The sequence below is a fragment of the Macaca fascicularis genome, chromosome 5 (genome assembly GCF_037993035.2).
Source record: "Macaca fascicularis isolate 582-1 chromosome 5, T2T-MFA8v1.1".
Classification (NCBI taxonomy): Eukaryota; Metazoa; Chordata; class Mammalia; order Primates; family Cercopithecidae; genus Macaca; species Macaca fascicularis.
In genome coordinates, this window is record NC_088379.1 from 81,406,309 (window position 1) to 81,423,407 (window position 17,099).

At 41.4% G+C, this 17,099-nt stretch overlaps 1 protein-coding gene, 1 non-coding gene and 1 pseudogene across 2 annotated transcripts in view; 2 read left to right on the forward strand and 1 right to left on the reverse strand.

Annotated features, from left to right (window-relative positions):
• Nucleotides 1-17,099, forward strand: part of USP46 (ubiquitin specific peptidase 46) — a 214,266-nt gene that overhangs the window by 148,705 nt on the left and 48,462 nt on the right. The window lies entirely within an intron of this gene.
• Nucleotides 6,442-6,545, forward strand: LOC123573835 (U2 spliceosomal RNA; annotated as a pseudogene).
• LOC123573827 (small nucleolar RNA U13) lies at nucleotides 13,828-13,928 on the reverse strand. Its single transcript, XR_006698558.2, has one exon. It is a non-coding gene; the product is annotated as a small nucleolar RNA U13 (small nucleolar RNA).

The following is a 17,099-nucleotide window of genomic DNA, read 5'->3' on the forward strand; positions in this document are numbered from 1 at the left end:
GATCCACCTTCCTCAGCCTCCCAAAGTGCTGAGATTACAGGCACGAGCCACCGTGCCTGGCCAATGCAGTTTCTTAATAGTGTTGATGGTCTTTACAATTTTGCCTGTTTTTGCAGTGGCTGGTACCGGTTGTTTCTTTCCATGTTTAGTGCTTCTTTCAGGAGTTCTTGTAAGGCAGACCTGGTGGTGACAAAATCTCTCAGCATTTGCTTCTCTGTAAAGGATTTTTTCTCCTTCACTTATGAAGCTTAGTTTGGCTAAATATGAAATTCTGGGTGAAAAATTCTTTTCTTTAAGAATGTTGAATATTGGCCCCCAATCTCCTCTGGTTTGTAGGATTTCTGCTGAGAGATCCGCTGTTAGTCTGAAGAACTTCCCTTTGTGAGTACCTCGACCTTTCTCTCTGGCTGCCCTTAACACTTTTTCCTTAATTTCAACCTTGGTGAATCTGACAATTATGTGTCTTGGGGTTGCTCTTCTCGAGGAGTATCTTTGTGGCATTCTCTGTATTTCCTGAATTTGAATGTTGGCCTCCTTGCTAGATTGGGGAAGTTTTCCTGGATGACATCCTGAAGAGTGTTTTCCAACTTGGTTCCATTCTGCCCATCACTTTCAGTTACCCCAATCAAACGTAAATTTGGTCTTTTCACATCATCCCATATTTATTGGAGGTTTTGTTCATTTCTTTTTATTCTTTCTTCTCTAACTTTGTTTTCTCACTTTATTTCATTAATTTGATCTTCAATCACTGTTACCCTTTCTTCCACTTCATTGAATTGGCTGTTGAAGCTTGTGCATGCATCACGAAGTTCTCGTGCTGTGGTTTTCAGCTCCATCAGGTCATTTAAGGTCTTCTCTACACAGTTTATTCTAGTTATTCTTTCTTCTAACCTTTTTCAAGGTTTTTAGCTTCCTTGTGATGGGTTCGAACATCATCCTTTAGCTTGGAGAAGTTTGTTATTACCAACCTACTGAAGCCTGCTTTTGTCAACTTGTGAAAGCCATCCTCCATCCAGGTTTCTTCCATTGCTGGTGAAGAGCTGTGACCCTTTGGAGGTGAAGAGATGCACTGATTTTTCGAATTTTCAGCTTTTCTGTTCTTGTTTCTCTCCATCTTTGTGGTTTTATCTACCTTTGGTCTTTGATGTTGGTGACCTACAGATGGGGTTTTGGTGTGGATGTCTTTTTTGTTGATGTTGATGCTATTCCTTTCTGTTTGTTAATTTTCCTTCTAACAGTCAGGTCCCTCAGCTGTAGGTCTGTTGGAGTTTGCTGGAGTTCCACTCCAGACCCTGTTTGCCTGGGTATCACCAGCGGAGGCTGCAGAACAGCAAATATTGCAGAACAGCAAATATTGCTGCCTTATCTTTCCTCTGGAAGCTTTGTCCCAGAGGTGCAGTCGCCTATATGAGGAGTCTGTCGGCCCTTACTGGGAGATGTCTCCCAGTTAGGCTACATGGTGGTCAGGGACCCACTTGAGGAGGCTGTCTGTCCATTCTCAGAGCTCAAACTCCATGCTGGGAGAACCACTGCTCTCTTCAGAGCTGTCAGACAGGGATGTTTAAGTCTGTACAAGTTTCTGCTGCCTTTTGTTCAACTATGCCCTGCCCACAGAGGTGGAGTCTACAGGCAGTAGGCCTTGTTGAGCTGTGGTGGCCACAACCCAGTTTGAACTTCCCAGCTGCTTTGTTTACCTACTCAAGCCCCAGCAACGGTGGACGCCCCTCCCCCAGGCAATCTGCCTTCTTGCAGATCAATCTCAGACTACTGCGCTAGCAGTCAGCAAGCCTCTGTGGGCTTGGGAGCCACTGAGCCACACACAGGAGAGAATCACCTTGTCTGCCAGTTGCTAAGACCTTGTGAAAAGCACAGTATTTGGGTGGGAATGTCTCATTTTTCCAGGTAGTCAGTCATGGCTTCCCTTGGCTAGGAAAGGGAAATCCCCTGACCCCTTGTGCTTCCTGGGTGAGTGACGCCCTGCCCCACTTCAGCTTGCCCTCCATGGGCTGCACACACTGTCCAACCAGTCCTAGTGAGAAGAACCAGATACCTCAGTTGGAAATGCAGAAATCACCTTCTGCATCAATCATGCTGAGATCTGCAGACCAGAGCTGTTCCTATTTGGCCATCTTGGAACTCCTTCCCTCCCTTCCTCCCTCCCTTCCTTCCTTCCTTTCTTTCTTCCTTCCTTCCTCTCCCTCCCTCCCTCCCTTCCTGCTTCTCTTTCTTTCTTTCCTTCCTTCCTCTCCCTCCCTCCCTCCCTTCCTGCTTCTCTTTCTTTCTTTCCTTCCTTCCTTCCTTCCTCTCCCTCCCTCCCTCCCTTCCTGCTTCTCTTTCTTTCTTTCCTTCCTTCCTTCCTTCCTTCCTTCCTTCCTTCCTCTCCCTCCCTCCCTCCCTTCCTGCTTCTCTTTCTTTCTTTCCTTCCCTCCTTCCTTCCTTCCTTCCTTCCTTCCCTCCTTCCTTCCTTCCTTCCTTCCTTCCTTCCTTCCTTCCTTCCTTCCTTCCTTCCTTCCTTCCTTCCTTCCTTCCTTCCTTCTCTCTCTCTCTCTTTCTCTCTCTCTCTCTCTCTCTTTCTCTCTCTCTCTCTCTCTCTCCCTTCCTTCCTTCCTTCCTTCCTTCTTTCTTTTTTTTTTTCAAGGTCTCTCTCTGTCATCCAGTCTGGAGTACAGTGGTGCAATCATAGCTCACTGCAACCTCAAACTCCTGAGCTCAAGGGGTCCTCCTGCCTCAGCCTTATGAGTAGCGGAGACTACACGTGCATGCCACCATGCCTGGATATTTTATTTTATTTTTTGTAGAGATAGGGCCTCACTTTGTTGCCCAGGCTTGTCTGGAACTCCAGCCTGGGCTCATGCAATCCTCCTGCCTCAGCCTCATAAAGTGCTGGGATTACAGACTCTACACATATTTTCTACCAAAATATTATAGTGCACTAAAATACCTGGGGTAGTGAAACAAGAAAATAATATAAATTGTCTTAGATAACACTGAACAAATATCAATTATGTGCTGGCCCATTATCTTATTTAATTCTCTTAACATCTCGTTGAGACGGGTCTATTGTGCAGATGAGGAAACTGAAGCCCTGTCTCAAGGTGATGGCTCTGTTGAATTCTAGAGACCGCAGAGATGAAGAAACTAAGAGACTGAGGCACAGATTATTAACTATTCTGCCCAAGGTCATACACTGGAAATGAATGGTGAAGGTAGGACATGAAACCAAACTTACAACCTCTAAACTCTAATCACTGTTTTTAGAATACTACTAGCACCTGAAAATGCAGACTCAAGTCAATGACTAGAATATTGCAGATGCAGGATTGTTGATCAGAGGATGTCTTGGTTAATAGAATACCAGAGACTAGATCCATTAGTTATGAGATAGATGCAGAATCCAGAATGAATCTGAAAGGCTCTATACTCTTCTACTCAGTATGGACTGTGGCTCGGCAGCTCCAGCAGCACCATGAGCTTGTCAGAGCTACAGGAGGTTGTGACACGCTGTAGACCCTCTGAATCAGAATCTGCATTTTGACAAGATTCCCAGGTGAGGGGGCCTTGTCAATTTCAAATCCTTCAATTTCCCATAGGTTGTGTATTTTTATAAGGAGTCCTGGCAGGGCTCAGTGACTCATACCTGTAGTAGCACAGGGCACATGAAAAGCACGTAAAAACAATTATGCCCTGTATTATAGAACTGAAGCTATGGTCATTTCAACTTGCTTTCTAGAGGGCTCTATTTTTGTTTGTTTTTGGTTTCTGTTGAAATTGAACAGTGAACCCTCAATTTTGCTCAGGCCAGTGAACCTGTATAAATGGTTCTCAATGGAGACATCCTGGTTAGGCTGCTGAGCCAGAGCCTTGCTCCCAGTAAAACTGGTGCATGTTCCAGGGCTCAAGGAAGGGAGCTGAGGCTTTGATGATTGCCTTCATCCGTTTCTCTATCTCTGTGAATAGACAAAAACCAATTGTCCCTTTAGTAACATTCTATTTGGAGCTCCTGAGACAGTACAGGAGGGTGGGTGGTATTCTGAATCGAGGCTGATGTTAATAGAGGAACTGGCATTTGGAAGAGTTGTATACAGAGAGAGAAAAAGTACCAAAATGAAATCAGCTGAGAGCAGGTGCTCAGAGGCATAAAATGTCACTTTGGTGAAGTGAACCCCTCTAAGCACCAACTTTCCTTTTCAAAGCATATTTGACGAAACTCTTTTTAAAACTTTATCACATCCTTTTCAGGTTCTTTAAATAGAGAATATGAAACACAACTTAGTGTTAGGGCAGGGAGGGCTGATAGAAATCATCAGACTCAACTCCTTCATTTCACAAACGAGGAATCTGTGACCCAGAAAAGTTGGGTAGAGGGCAGGTCACACAAAGCTACATAACTCACTTATGGAAGAACAAGGTCTTCAAAGAAATTTTTGTATAGTTCTTTCTATTTCATCATAGCATATTTTGTTTTTCTTTTTAAAGTCTAATTATTTTGTCTAATACCATCTTTTTTAAAGAAGTAAATTACAGCTGAGGAAATGCATGCAGACTTTTTCCCTTGAGTGGAAATCTAATTTTCCAGGAGGTCAGCAGGAGGGCACTAAGGATGAAGACAAGCTGTCATTCAAACTCCAGTGCCTCCTTCTGCTCAAGTGCGTCTCTACTTTTCTGCTCGTTGCTTCCAGACAAAAGCTCGAGTTTCCTAGACTTTATCTCAAGGTGTACAACACCCTTCCCCCTACTTCAGTATCATACCGGTGGCTGCTTCTGTTATCTCTTTTGCCTGGAGCAGAGTTCTGCTCAAGATTCGTCCTCCCAAGGTCAACTTCTTGTTTCTTGTTTTCCTAACAAACAGGAGGCCAAGTATGGAAAGTACTTGTGTTAAGGTTGCATTTCCCACCAGAGAAGGAATATGGCTAAAAAGCATTAATTCCATTTGATTCTTTCTTTACAGAAATCCATTCGGTCTTTATCGGATTTGAGAAGTTAAAAGCTGTTTCCCTGTATCACTTTTCCTGATCTAACAGAGATCTCAAGCATGGTTTAAGGGCAAAGATGGCACTGTGTGTTCGATTTTTTTTTTTTTTATTATACTTTAAGTTCTAGGGTACATATGCACAACGGGCAGGTTTGTTACATTTTGTATACATGTGCCATGTTGGTGTGCTGCACCCATTAACTTGTCATTTACATTAGGTATATCTCCTAATGCTATCCCTTCCCCCTTCCCCCACCCCACAACATGTCCCGGTGTGTGATGTTCCCCTTCCTGTGTCCAAGTGTTCTCATTGTTCAATTCCCACCTATGAGTGAGAACATGCAGTATTTGGTTTTCTGTTCTTGCAATAGTTTGCTGAGAACGATGGTTTCCAGCTGCATCCATGTCTCTACAAAGGACATGGACTCATCCTTTTTTATGACTGCATAGTATTCCATGGTGTATATGTGCCAAATTTCTTAATCCAGTCTGTCATTTATGGACATCTGGGTTGGTTCCAAGTCTTTGCTATTGTGAATAGTGCCGCAATAAACATGCGTGTGCATGTGACTTTATAGCAGCATGATTTATAATCCTTTGGGTGTATACCCAGTAATGGGATGGCTGGGTCAAATGGTATTTCTAGTTCTAGATCCTTGAAGAATGGCCACACTGTCTTCTACAATGGTTGAACTAGTTTATAGTCCCACCAACAGTGTAAAAATGTTCCTATTTCTCCACATCCTCTCCAGCACCTGTTGTTTCCTGACTTTTTAATGATTGCCATTCTAACTGGTGTGAGATGGTATCTCATTGTGGTTTTGATTTGCATTTCTCTGATGGCCAGTGATGATGAGCATTTTTTCATGTGTCTGTTGGCTGCATAAATGTCTTCTTTTGAGAAGTGTCTGTTCATATCCTTTGCCCACTTTTTGATGGGGTTGTTTGTTTTTTTCTTATAAATTTGTTTGAGTTCTTTGTAGGTTCTGGATATTAGCCCTTTGTCAGATGAGTAGATTGCAAAAATTGTCTCCCATTCTGTAGGTTGCCTGTTCACTCTGATGGTAGCTTGTTTTGCTGTGCAGAAGCTCTGTAGTTTAATTAGATCCCGTTTGTCAATTTTGGCTTTTGTTGCCATTGTTTTTGGTGTTTTAGACATGAAGTCCTTGCCCATGCCTATGCCCTGAATGGTATTATCTAGGTTTTCTTCTAAGGTTTTTATGGTTTTAGGTCTAACATTTAAGTCTCTAATCCATCTTGAATTAATTTTTGTATAAGATGTAAGGAAGGGATCCAGTTTCAGCTTTCTACTTATGGCTAGCCAGTTTTCCCAGCACCATTGATTAAATAGGGAATCCTTTCCCCATTTCTTGTTTTTGTCAGGTTTGTCAAAGATCAGATGGCTGTAGACGTGTGATATTATTTCAGAGGGCTCTGTTCTGTTCCATTGGTCTATATCTCTGTTTGTTATCGCTTCTCGACCTTTTGGCTAAGATCAAGTGTAGTATCTGTTCTTATCAGTGTTTGATTGCTAAAGTTAAACTGCAGACTGTGAGGAAAATCAGGACCCCCAGAGTATTTAAAATGGAATGGCATTTTTCATTTCCATATGAGAAAATATAAGGATTTATTTAAAAATTATTTGTAAAACTCCTAATAATGTGATGTCATGGATATTTTATTTTGTTTTATTGTATACAATTTTTAAATTAAAAAAATGTAGGTGGAGGCAGGTCTTGCTTTGTTGCTCAGGCTGGTTTTGAACTCCTGGGCTCAAGTGATCTTCCTGCCCTGGCATCTCAAAGTGCTGGGATTGCATGCCTGAGCCACTGCACCCAACCTGCCATGGCTATTTTAAAGATTATTAATTGCTGTGTCAATACTACTAGTTTCTACTCCTTTATTTCATATGGCTTTAAATATAGTCTAGAAAAGACAAAAAATGAGAAGGATCATTGCTTCTGTCCATTTAGTCTCTTACTTAGAATCTACTTATTTATTTACTTAGTTTTCTATTGAGGTACGAAATTGAAATGCACATTGAAGTACACAAAATATGTTATACATATATAGCTCAATACATTTATATGTATGTATATACTCATGTAGCTACTATCTAGATCAAGATAAGAAAACCTGTAGCACCTGAGAAAGCTCCCTTGTGCTCCGTCCTTGTCCATCCTTGGCCTTTACCAGAATTAACCACGATTCTGATTATTAGCATAATCCTTTAGTTTTGTATCTTTGTGGACTTCCTATCAATGGACTCACACAGGATTTCTCTTTTGTGTCTAGCTTCTTTCACTGCACATGTCTATGAGATTCATTCATGTTATTGCTTCTATCAGTAGACTTTTAAAATTTGTAGATAGCATTCCATTGTCAGAGTATATCAGAATTTATCCAGTTTCCAATTCATGGGCATCCAGATTGTTTTCAGTATTGACTTATAAATAAAAGTGTTAAGAATATATGTTGGTCAGGTGCAGTGGCTCATGCCTGTAATCCCAGTACTTTGGAAGACCAAAGAGGGTGAATCACTTGAGGTGAGGAGCTCGAGACCAGCCTGACCGAACCTCATCTCTACTAAAAATACAAAAATTAGCCAGGCGTGTTGGTGCACACTTGTAATCCCAGCTACTTGAGAGGCTGAGGCAGGAGAATCACTGCAAGAGAATCACTTGAATCCTGAAGGCAAAGGTTGCAGTGAGCCGAGATTGCACTACTGCACTCTAGCCTTGGTGATAGAGTGAGACTGTGTCTCAAAAAAACAAAAACAAAAACAGAAAAACCCCAACGCCACCCCAAAAAAACACCCAAAAGACAAAAAAAATTGGCATATGTCTTTTATTTGGCAGAAGCACTAATTTCTCTTTAGTGTATGCCCAGAAGCAGAATTGCTGGATCATAAGTATACGTTTAATTTTAGTGGTTATTGTCAAACTGTTTTCTAAAATGGCTGAACTTTCAGCAATAATGTACATATAAGAGCTACAGTTGCTCTGTATCCTGATCAATACTTTGTAGCTCAGTCTTTTTAATTTTACCCATTCTGGTGGATGTGTAGTGGTAACTCACTGTGGTCTGAACTTTCATTTCCCTGGTCAAAGATGAGGCTGACCAACTTTTCATATGCTTATAGGTCAATTGGATACTTTTTAATGTGAAGTCCCTAAACTTTGTCCGTTTTAATTTTTGTTGTCTTTTTCTTATTGATTTGTAGAAGTTCTTTATGTCTTCTTTTTTAAAAATTTAATTTTATTTAAAAATTATTATTTATTTGTCATTGAGACATAATAGATGTACATATTTTCAGAGTACCTGTGAAAATTTAATACATCTGTATAATTTGTGAAGATCAAATCAGTGTAATTGAGATAGCCATCACCTGAAATATTTGTCATTTTTTATGCTAGGAATATTTGAGTTATTCTCTTCTAGCTATTTTGAAATATTCAATAGATTATTGTAAACTACAGTCACCCTAATCACAGTATTGATCTATTAAACACTGTCTTAAATATATTCTTGATATGAATCCTTTTTTGTACTACATATTACCAAATTTTCTCTCATTCTGTGGCTTTTTTGTTTACCATCTTTATAGAGAAGAACAGAAGTTAATTTTATTGAGATTCAATTTATTAAACATTTTATTGAGCCTCAATTTATTAAAACCTTTTTTTTGCTATTATAGGGTTTTTTTGTGTACTGTTGAACAAATCTTTGCCTGTCAAGATTTCTTCAACAAGAAAATATTATCCTATATATCTTTTATAAATCTTCTTATTTTATCTTTTACATTCCTATCTATACTGTGTCTCAAATTAGCTTTTGAGTGTGATATGAGGTAGGGGTCAAGGTTTGTTTTTACTCCTATAAGGAGATCCAATTGCTCCAGCACTGTTTATGAAAAGGCTATACTTTCTCACTTCATTGTTACTTTTGTTGTAAATCAATTGACTGCACATACGTGGGTCTATTTCTGGATGGAGAAACTTCATTTTTAGCATATTTATTGTAAATATTCTAGTGGATACAGCATCGGGTTAAGCATCAGAAGCTCTGGCATCTTGGGCTGGTTTTACCAGGGAGAGCTGGGAGACTTGGGAGTGGAGGACATAGCAGTCTGTTTGCTGCCTCTTACAACACTCCCTCCTAGCATTGTGTGCCCTAACCTAGGTAGCTAGCTTGTGGCCCTCTTCCTCCTTCAGTTGCTCTGATTAGATCTTGGTGAACACATGGCCCATACCTATAAAGCTACTAGATGGAAAGTGACCAGTTAAATTTTCCCTCTTGGGAATCTGACCCGATGGTTACAGAGACAAGATTTGCACTGAAAGATAATACACAATAAGTGTGTGGCGGCCAGGCACAGTGGCTCATGACTGTAATCCCAGCACTTTGGGAGGCTGAGGCTAGTGGATCACTAGGTCAGGAGTTTGAGACCAGCCTGACCAACATCGTGAAACCCCGCCCATCTCTACTAAAAAAAAACAAAAACTAACCACGAGTGGTGGTGCGCACCTGTAATCCCAGCTACTCAGGAGGCTGGTAGGAGCTACTCAGGAGGCTGGTAATCAGGTAGGAGAATCTCTTGAACCCGGGAGGTGGAGGCTATAGTGAGCTGAGATTGTGCACTCCAGTCTCAAAAAAAAAAAAAAAAAAAAAAAAGAATAAGAGTGTGGCTTAATAAAGGGATGCAGTTGTGGATCAAGTTAAACTTAAGAGAGAAGGTGCAGAAACAAAGTTGAGGAAGGCAGCTGACCAAGCAAGCAAAGATTGAGAATGGAAGAGCAGCAAAAAGAGGAGAGGAGATGAAAGACTGGATGAGGCAGTGACACGGATAGAAAGGTTGCCTGGGAGAGCTCTCCAAGAGACTCTTATTAACCCATCTTCCAACAATAGTTGGAGAAAGAGCAGGAAGGGTGAACAGAAGGGCCTGTGTAATTAAAATCACTGTGTCACCCAGAGGCAGTACAGGATGCTTTTTATAATTAAAAAAAAAATCACATTGTATTAGTCTGTTCTCATGCTGCAAATAAAGACATATCAAAGACTGGGTAATTTAAAAGGGAAAGAAGTTTAATTGACTCACAGTTCCACGTGACTGGGGAGGCCTCATGATCATGGCAGAAGGCAAATGAGGAGCAAAGTCACATCTTACATGGAGGCAGGCAGGAAAGCATGTGCAAGGGAACTATCCTTTAGAAAACCATCAGATCTCCTGAGACTTATTCACTATCACAAGAACAGCATGGGAAAGACTTGCCCCCATGGTTCAGTTCCCTCACACTTGATCCCTCTCATGACATATGGGAATTATGGGAGCTACATTTCAGGATGAGATTTGCGTAGGGACACAGCCAAACCATATCACACATAAAGATGTATTTCAACAATTTTCTTTCCTCCTTAGGCCTCCAAGCAACTTTAAAGATTGTTTTATACACGATCTTGTGAGTAGCATTTCTGGGAAAGCCCCAGTCTTTCTTATAAGCTCCCCCTCTTCTCACCCTGCATATGAGAGCCAAACTCGAGGGAAGCTGCTTTGCCTGAGTGAGGTTTGGGTTTAGTGCCTTCAATTTCCTGTCGGTTGTGTATTCTTATAAGAAGTCCTGGCTGGATGCAGTGGCTCACACCTGTATTCACAACACTTTGGGAGGCCAAGGTGGGAGGATCCCTTGAAGCTAGGAGTTCTAGACCCGCCTACAAAATATAGCAAGGCCTTGGCTCTATAAAAAAACTTTTTCTTTTTCTTTTTTTTTTTTTGAGACAAAGTCTCACTATCTCAGGCTGGAGTGCAGGGGCGCAATCTCGGTTCACTGCAATCTCCGCCTCCTGGGTTCAAGAGATTCCCCCTGCCTCAGCCTCCTGAGTAGCTGGCCCTACAGGCGCATGCCACCACACCCAGTTAATTTTTTGCATTTTAGTAGAGATGAGGTTTCATGATGTTGGCCACAATAGTCTCGATCTCCTGACCTTGTGATCTGCCCGCCTTGGCCTCCCAAAGTGCTGGGATTATAGGTGTGAGCCACCGTGCCGAGCCTACAAAAAAACTTTTTAAAAAATTAGCTTTGGTGGTGCCATGTACCTGTAGTCCCAGATGCTCAGAAGGCTGAGGTGGGAGGATGGCTTGAGCCCAGAAGATCAAAGTTGCTATGTGCCATGATGGCGCCACTTCACTCCAGCCTGGGCAACTGAACAAGACCCTGTCCCCCCGCAACCCCCCACCTAAAAGAATCTTACTTTCATTCAAGCTAGTTTGTGTATTTCTTGCAACCAAACAAACTTTGACTAGAATTACCTGGATATTCTGTTGCTCCTATGTGAAACAGAAGTTGTAAACCGTGCCCTGGTATTCAAGAGGGATGTTTGGGTGTGATAAGTACAACTTGCCACAGAAGCTGAGCACACACATATGTGGGCAGGACACAGTTAAAGAGCAGCAAGGGGCAGCCAGGGAATTGCTGAGGGGGATAAATAAAGAACACCAGTGCCTAGAATAGATATTTTTTTTCCTGCTAGAAACCAGGTGTAATTGTCCATTCATGAGATTACAGCAATGTGCTTTCCAAAACCTGGAGGAAAGGCTGCTTTCCGTGCTTCAGTGCTTCAGTGCTTTCATATACAGCGGGTATGACTGATGTCTCCCACAGTAAAGCGAGAAACTGCTTGTAAACGAGGACTTGAAGAATTTGTGAACAGCTAAAATGCCAACCTGAATGCAATTTGTCATTAGAAAGAGGAAATCAAATCCTTCCTTTTCCAAACCAAACTGATATGAGTCAAACTGTGTCCTTTTTGGATAAACAGTAGTTAAACAGAAAAAGCAGGGTCAATTTGGAGCATGCAAAGTTGGTAGTGCCAACCTGACACCGTCTGGGTGAGAGATGCTACTCTGGAGAGCACCAGCTTTCTGTGCCTGGAGAGTGTCTCTGCTGAGACAGGGATAGTGACCTGGATGAACACCGCTGTAACTGTCCACCACCCTCCTTTGCTCTAATGCTATACTCCCATCACTTTTTTTTTTTTTGAGACAGGGTCTTGCTCTGTTGCCTAGGCTGGGGTGCAATGGTGTGATCATGGCTTGTTGAAGCCTCAACCTCCTGGGCTTAAGCGATCCTTCCACCTCAGCCTCCAGAGTAGCTGAGACCACTGGCACATGCCACCATGTCCTGCTAACTTTTTGATTTTTTGTAGAGATGGAGTTTCACCATGTTGCCCAGGCTGATCTCTAATTTCTAGACCCAAGTGATCCACCTGCCTCGGCCTCCCAAAGTGCTGGGATTACAGGCATGAGCCACGGTGCCTGGCCAATTTGATAATATATCTTCCTCAGTATTTTGCTCGTTAGAAGATAACGTCTCAGAAAGGAGTAGGAGTATTTTAGCCACTAGAAAGAAATATCCTTTACTGAAAAGTAACATATTTTCTGTCTGGTTTGTACATTTCAATGAGTTTGAATGGCAAAAGTCAGCATTCTTGTTTTCAGTCAACTCTGGTGCACTAATAAAGCTAAGTGTAAGATCCTGGCTGGCAGCCTACCACAAATTAACTTCACAGTTGCTCCTAAGTCATCTATATTACCATAGAAGTTTATTTTAAAAACCAAACCATCTCTCCATTGCCGTAGGAATAATCCTGTGGGCCATAACTTCTAAAGGCATTTACACAAACTTTGCAGCAGATACTTAAGAAATGTGTTTACATTGGAAGCATTCATATCTACAGAATTTCCAGCATTTCATTTGTGATAGAGCACATAGGAACAGAAATAGAACGTGAGAAATAAGCTTGTGTATTAGGTTGCTAAGGCTGCCATCACAAAATACCACAGCCTCGGTGGCTTAAACAATAGGCATTTATTTTCTCACAGTTTTGGCTGAAGAATGGTCTAGAATTCAGAGGTTTCCAATCTTTTGGCTTCCTTGGGCCACAATGGAACAAGAAGAATTGTCTTGGGCCACACATAAAATACACTAACACTAATGATAGCTGATGATGTAAAAAAAGAAAAAAATCTCAAAAAAGTGTGCTAATGTTTTAAGAACGTTTATCAGTTTGTGTTGGGCCACATTCAAAGCCATCCTGGGCCACATGCAGCCAGTGGGCCACATGCGGGTTGGACAAGCTTGTTGTAGATCAAGGTGCCAGCAGGGTTGGGTTCCTCTGAGGCTTCTATCCTGGGTTCTGTAGGTGGCTACCTTTGATTTACAGATGGCTCGCCTCTTGCTGCCTTTTCACATGGTCTTCCCTCTGTGCGTGCAGGACCCTTCTTTTAAGGATGCCAGTCATATTGGATTTGTCCCCCTTCCTATTTAAAAAACAGATTTAGGGGGTACAAGTGCAATTTTGTTACATGGATATACTGTGGAGTGGTGAAGTCTGGGTTTTTAGTGTAACCATCATCTGAATAGCGTACGTTGTATCTATTAGGTAACTTCTCATTCCTCACCCGCCTCCCACTTTCCCACTTTTGGAGTCTCCAGTGTCTGTTATTCCACTCTGTAGGTCCATGTGGACCCCTTGTTTAGCTCCTGCTTACAAATGACAACATGTAGTATTTGACTCTCTGTTTCTAAGTTTTTTCAGTTAAGATAGTGGCCTCCAGTTCCATCCATGTTGCTGTAAAAGACATGATTTCATTCTTTTTTATGGCTGAGTCGTTTTCATATAACTATATATATATATATATATATACACACACACACCCACCCACATTATCTTTATCCAGTCATCCATTAATAGACACTTAGGTTGATTCCATATCTTTGCTATTATAAATGGTGCTATCATAAACATATGAGTGCAGATATCTTTTTAAACTTGTAAAAATTTTTAAATTTTCATCATGTCAGACAGGTAATATTCCATCGCCACAAGGTTTGAGGGTGACACGTCTCGTGTATGTATGTGAGCACCCAATCATCGTGCTCATGAACTACAAAAAGATCAGGTATCTTTTTCATATAATTATTTCTTCTCCTTAGGTTGGATACCTAGTAGTGGGATTGCTGGATTAAATAGTAGTTCTGGTTTTAGTTCTTTGAGAAATCTCCATACTGTTTTCCATAGAGGTTGTGCTAATTTACATTTCCACCAACAGTGTATAAGCATTCCCTTTTCTCTGCATCCTTGCCAACATTTATTGATTTTGACTTTTGAATAATAGCCATTCTGACTGGTGTGAGATGATATCGCATTGTGGTGTTAATTTGCATTTGCCCTATGATTAGTGATTTTGAGCATTTTTTTCATGTGTTTGTTAACGGATAGTATATCTTCTTTTGGAAAACATTCATGTCCTTTGTCCATTAAATTTTTTTTTTTTTTAAATTTCAAGTTCTGTGGGTACATAAGTGTATATATTTATGGAATACATGAGATGTTTTGGTACAGGCATGTAATGTGTAATAATCACATCACAGAGAATGTGGTGTCCATCCCCTCAAACGTTTATCCTTTGTGTTACAGACAATCCAATTATGCTCTTTTAATTAATTTAAATATATAATTAAATTATTATTGATTATAGTCATCCTGTTGTGCTATCAAGTACTGGTTCTTATTCATTCTTTTTTTGTTTTTTTGTTTTGAGATAGGGCTTTACTCTGTTGCCCAGGCTGGAGTGAAGTGGGCTAGATCACAGCTTACTGCAGCTTTGACCTCCCTGGGTTCTGGTGATCCTTCCACCTCAGCCTCCTGAGTAGCTGGGACCACAGGCATGAGCCACGACACCCAGTCAGTTTTTGTATGTTTTGTAAAGATGGGGTCTCACTATGTTGCCCAGGCTGCTCACAAGCCTTGCCTAGGCTAGGCTCAAGTGATCCTCCTGCCTCAGCCTCCCAAAGGGCTAGGATTACAGGCATGAGTCACTGTGCCTGGCCTTATTCATTCTTCTAACTATTCGTTTTTCTTATCCATTAACTATCCCCACCTCTCCCCCTCCCTCCCACTACCCTTCCCTTTGCTCACTTTTTAATGGGATTATTTGTTTTTCCTTGCTGAGTTGTTTGAGTTCCTTGTAGATTCTGGCTATTAGTCCTTTGTCAGATGCACAGTTTGCAAATATTTTCACCCATTCTTAGGTTGTCTGTTTACTCTGTTGATTATTTCTTTTGTGGTAAAGAAGCTTTTTAGTTTCATTTTGTCCCATTTGTCTATTTTTGTTTTTGTTGCATTTGCTTTGTCGTAAATTCTTAGTCATAAATTCTTTGCCGAGGCTGATGTCCAGAAGAGATTTTCCTAGGTGTTTCTTCTAGGATTTTTATAGTTTCAGGTCTTACATTTAAGTCTTTAACCCATCTTGAATTAATTTTTGTATATAGTGAGAGATATGGGTTCAGGTTCATTCTTCTGCATGTGGATATCTGATTTTCCCAACATAGGGTCCCACTCTATTGTTTTCATTTAATGTAATTGCCTCTTTAAAGGCCTTATTTCCGAATAATATCATATTCTCATGCATTGGAGGTTAGGACGTCAATGTATGAATTTGGGTGGGGGGCACAATTCAGCCTAAAATAGGTGATGAAATCTGTCCTGTCAAGGCAGTAAGACTTCCTTTAATCTATCTATTGTTTTAGTGAGTTAGAGGAAAGAAGATTTTCTGGGATTTGGGTTTTCTTAAATCCAACATTAGCATCCAGACTTGGCAGGCAAGGTTAGCCTCTGCACTGTAGAATGTCCCCCAACAAAGACTGTTCTTACTGAAAGCATTAGGAAAATGCAACTTAATTATTAGGTTGTATGGACAGAAGCACAGCGCAATCCAAGGCACACTATTGTTTTAATCTCAAAACCAACAGATAGGTAGTGAACATAAATATTCCAGGCAATGCAGGGGTATTGGACAGGTATTGGCGTTATGATGGTGGTTGTTTACAAAGAAGGGCTTTTCTGTGGGGAATGGCTAATCAGCAGGCCCTGCAAAGGAGAATTAGTGCTTCCTGTGCTGAGGCATCCCAGAATTCTGGGGATTCTGCCAGAGTCCTGCTGGTTCTCGGACAGGATCATTGGACTTCTTAGGGGAATTTACCAAAAGTCCCCTGTAACTCTGACTGCCATGCAGCCTGAGCCAATTTGTTCTCTGCCAATCTCTGCAGCAAATTTATGAATGATGACAGGAAACAGTTGAGGAACCAGTAAACTGGCTAAAACATCATCTTTGTTGCCCTAGCAATGCCTCTAGGGCTTCCAGTGGTGGACTGTGCATTTCCGGGCACAGTTTACTTATCATGCCACTGTCAACTGCCTGAATAGGACTGGGGTTAAGACGCTTGCTCCAAACATTACAGTAACAAATGGAGGTTTGCAAGGAGCAAGGACTTCAAATCAGAGTTAGAATGACCAATGAATTTATTAGTTTAATGAGCACCTACTATAGGGTAAGGTACCCTTAGTGGAGCCAGAGATACATTTCAGAAAAATGTTGATTATTAGATTGTATGGACACAGGCACAGCACAATCCCTGCTCCCATAGAGCTTTCATTTTATCAGGCAGAAACAGACAATAAATAAAGCCATTAAGTGGAATATATCTTTCGTTAGATGGTGATATACATTATGGAGAAAAATAAGGCAGAGAAGGGAACTAGGAAGTGCCCCAGATGGTGGGCAGCTTTGCAGTTGTCTGGGGTGGTCAGGAAAGATGTCACTGAGAGAGTGACATATGAGTAGAGTCTTGAAGAAAGTGAGGAAGCAAGCCATGAATGTATTTGGGGGAAGAGTGTTCCAGGCGGAGGGCTTCCTAGTGCAAATATCCTGAGGTACATGCAGAAGCAAGGAGCTGGTATGGCAGAAGCAGGAAACAGTGGTGGGACAATAGCAGTGGGATGAAGGGAGACAGCAGGCAGTGGTGGGGTAGGAAACCATGTCAGTCTTTGTAGGCCATTGTAAGGACTGGGCTTTGACTGTGAGTAAAATGAGGGGCCATTGAGGGTTTCAGCAGAAAAGCCGCTTGACCTAATAATAAGGTTGAGAATAATTCAAAGTCGTGAAAAAGTGGAAGCCCTACTGCAGTAATCCAGGTAAGAGATGATGGCTTGGACTGGGATGGTAGCAGTGAATGGGTAAGAAGTGGTTGGATTCCAGCTAGGTTTTGAAGTAGAATCATTAGGATCT